This window comes from Perca flavescens, chromosome 14 (assembly GCF_004354835.1).
Source record: "Perca flavescens isolate YP-PL-M2 chromosome 14, PFLA_1.0, whole genome shotgun sequence".
Classification (NCBI taxonomy): Eukaryota; Metazoa; Chordata; class Actinopteri; order Perciformes; family Percidae; genus Perca; species Perca flavescens.
In genome coordinates this window covers 31656238-31660231 of record NC_041344.1, presented here as the reverse complement: position 1 = coordinate 31660231, position 3994 = coordinate 31656238, and the positions used below count along the sequence as shown (strand labels likewise).

The window sequence follows — 3994 nt, the reverse complement described above, 5'->3', positions numbered from 1 at the left end:
TGAGTGTAGCTGGTAAAAGGCAGCGATTCTTCCAAGCCAACCCTTGTCTAGCGCCTCAACATCCTCCTCTTCGTCATTCCCATCTCTTTTAAAAAAAGCTATTTATTCGCGGGACATTTTTTATAGCAGCCGCTTCTTTCTCTCCCTTTTCCACACTTTCACTCGCTGATGCAACCCAATCTCACAGGAGATCAGTTACAAATTAATTCCACTCTTTCAATCTCAACTCGTTCTTAGAAAACTGATCTTGAATCAGTACGATGTAAACAACCTGCTCTATGCCCACCCACCTTTAGCATTAGCCAATCTACACAGTGCACGCGGCCTTCTACCAATCATTACCTGTCCAGTCATCATACTGTCATTTATTCTGATTGGATAATTATCACCATAATAATTAATGCCCATTGGGTAATCCGGGCTTGATCGCAGTTTGCCAACAAGGGGTGCTGCCACCAACCCCACAGCACCCCTACTTCCCGCGCCTATGGCAATGTTGGGCGGCCGGTGTTGATAGTGTGGCTGTAGAATGTGTGGGAAACACTGCTGTTGAAGGCTCAAATGTAGTTTTACAATTCCTCTTGCATGCTCAAATCATCTGCACTCTCCCAATTCTGTCCTCCCTAGCACACAAATCGGATTCTGTTCTTCCAAATCCATGACTGTGCACTCTCAAAGGCTGACTCGCAGACTGAGTAGCGCTAGAATTTTAGTTTTGTGCTCTCAAATATTTTGTCACCAATATGCTTCCATAGCCAGGCTCCTGCAAAATACTGGCAAATAGGCAGCTGGAAGACCTCAAATAACCTCAGCTGAGAACTGATGCTGCCTTCAGTAGCGCCTTGGAAACTCCCCTTTTTGCATGTTGTCAAAATGACTAGTCATGCATTTGAGTGCTGGTTTGAAAATCAAAATAAGGCCTACACAATATATCAATGTTTTATTGTCATCTATCTATCTATCTATCTATCTATCTATCTATCTATCTATCTATCTATCTATCATGTTGCAGCCTTTTGCGTTTATTGCACCATACACACACACACACACACACACACACACACACACACACACACACACATACATACATATATATGCAATAATGTAAATACATTTTAGTATTCTCTTTACTTACATGTATTTATTGTTTGTTTATCCATGTCTTGCTGCTGCAACAGTGTGAATTTCCCCGTTGTGGGATTAATAAAGGATTTTGAATTCTTTGAATCTTGAATATATCGCGAAAGAGGGAGTTTTTTTTGAGTTAGTTTAAATAAAGTATCAGCAAAAACACTGCACTTTAAAATGTAACGGTCACTTTTTTTTCAGTGGTGCCTTTCCTAGCCAATTCAATGTTTAAAAAAAGAACGTTGGTTTAAAATTCAACGAGAAGTTTGTTGTCTTTTAGCAGAATAGTGAAAGCAGCAGAACTGAGTACAATTTAATATCTGTTAATGCCAAGGAATATCGTTATTGGGATATTCAACAACGTTATTGCATATTTTCCCACATATCTTACAGCCCTAATAAAAATAGCAGTGTATCAAAAGTATTTTAACCGTATGTATTCTATTCTATCCACACACATTGTCATAATTTTATTTTATAAAATAATGTACTAATAATTGATATGATACTTGATTGTCAGGTTATATTCTGACTAAAATCAGAAGTGATAGCTTTGTGTGTCGGTATGTTTCAAATACTAGCCGTTAATATGTCTGGTCATGTGTCTGTTTTTGGCACTGAGGAGGACAGCATGCTTTATTATATATCCTAAATATTACTAGCTGCAGTGTTGTCATAGTTTCAATGTTATCCGCCCCCTTAAATTTCGACACACAGAGAAAGACAAATAAACTCCCACAGTCACGTTGCTGGATCTTTTATGTGCGAGTACTGTGGCATTTCCTGACAGCCTTTGAACGCATCCATTCATACTCATATGTGGAAACATGTCACCTACCATGCTGCAAACAACGGCAAGGCAAACATGACAGTTTCATTATGTGTAAACAGGCCTAGCTAACCTTTGAACTCACAAACAAATGCTCCCAAGATTATTGGCACATTTTGTCAATTGAAGCAATAGCAAAAACTACTCAGACTTCACATGGTGCAATGTTAGGCGATACACTGAACTGTAATGTTCGTAAATGCAACCGTTCAGGTCACTAATGCACTGTGAAATTATTAGAATTGCTTCGTTTGAATGCCAGATGTTGATCGAGCGCTTCGGTGAAGTTCATGTTGCCAAAACGAAAGCAACCGTTACATCAGAAACAGTGAGCGGACATATTTCAGACCACAGAAGTAAAAGTGAACCAGACACCGTCAGGCGAGTAGTATCAGTGGTAGGATGCCCTAGGATTTGAGGGAAACGATAACGCGTGTCCTTAAACCAAATCCCTCAAGTCTTCATAAAAGCTAGCCCGGATACGTGCTGTTCTCTTGTAGTGACAGAACCTCGACCCGTATATCTGTCAATTTAATGGTACCTCGCTTTTTTTTAAGATGAATGAAAAAACTAACTCATTACAAGTAATTCTATGAATTATTACGAGCCAGTGTTTAATTCGGCCTGAATAAAGTACACCAAAAATGTAATAAAGTCTAAACTTTTTTAGATCAATTCTCCTTTTATTCCCCAATCTCATTCCGACAAAACACACCACCGTGGGCGTAAAAGAGCAGTGTTAACCAATTATAAAGTTGAAATATTAACAGTTATAATGCACTGATGTTGGATAAGTTGTACCCCGAATTTTAATAAAGACTCAAGTAATTCTGGAAAGGTCCATGCCATGTTCGCCCAAGTGTAAACCGTCTGCTGATTAGCAAGCCAGCATTCAATTGCAGAAATTTTGAATGTTGTACGGCACACACGATTCCCTCCTTAGGACACAAGTAACACATTAGTGGTGACGTTAAAAGCTTGAACATTATTACACCATTGAACACCTGGCTTAGGAAGCGCAATGTACACCTTCCTAGCTGTAAAGCACCCCGTGTTTGGCGAGGTTGTCATTGGCGAGACTGCTGTCAAAAAAATACCCCCTCAAAAAATGAAACATACCGCATATGCGATGCGAGGCGAAGCTCCTATCCAGGTATTACTCGGAGTCCCAGTGCCTGTGCATTCCTCCTCAACTGGAACCAGTGATAATCTCCGACTGCTAGAGTGAACGGGACACAGCGCCAGGGTTTAACCTGAAATGACCCGCGCTAGTGCAAATCAGGCGAGGGCGAGGGCTGTGCGCGTGCGTCTGCGTGTGTACTGTAGGCTATCTGAGCTACCAGTGTATGCGGCTACGAGAATCAAAAGAAAAACTTCAACATGGAGCCGAAAACAAAGCTTTAAAAGCGGCACACTAACGGAAATCACAATTGTAGCCCCTCCGACTAATCGCCCCGGGAAACCAGAGAGCCGAATCACGGGCAGGAACAGAAGAACATAAGCCTCGCCCTTATTACAAACTCCCAAGTTATTTTCGATGGCGGTTGGCTGTTGGCCTGGTACATGCCGACAGGGCAGGAAACATACTGCTTCAACTTACTCTGTGTGTGTGTGTGTGTGTGTGTGTGTGTGTGTGTGTGTGTGTGTGTGTGTGTGTGTGTGTGTGTGTGTGTGTGTGTGTGTGTGTGTGTGTGTGTGTGTGTGTGTGTGTGTGTGTGTGTGTGTCCAGGAGGAGTGGTTTGATCAAATTCATGTTTTTATTATTATAATTAGGCTACGTAAAAGGCAATATTTTTTGTAATATTATTTCAATTAAATTTAAACAGCAATAAATGCATTTAAATACAATTCAGTGATATTTAATTCATAATTAAAAATGAATTTCACTTCAAAAATGTTTTCCTTACATATTGTTTTTATTTTTTACAGATTTTGCAAGTGGGTCAGCATGTACATGTGTGCTCAACAAATCATAACGGACAAAAATATTTCATGTAGATACCTAACTTTCAGTTTAGAGCCAGCCAGCATTTGTGT

General features: G+C 40.3%; 1 protein-coding gene across 2 annotated transcripts in view; it reads right to left on the bottom strand.

Moving 5' to 3' along the window:
- The window catches only part of thrb (thyroid hormone receptor beta), a 153813-nt gene extending 150293 nt beyond the window's left edge, over positions 1 to 3520 (bottom strand). For both annotated transcript variants that reach the window (XM_028598010.1, XM_028598012.1), the window contains exon 1: positions 3077 to 3520. The gene's annotated coding sequence lies outside the window, so the exon portion shown is untranslated. The remainder of the gene's footprint in view (positions 1 to 3076) is intronic.
- Between the last annotated feature and the right edge of the window lie 474 nt (positions 3521 to 3994).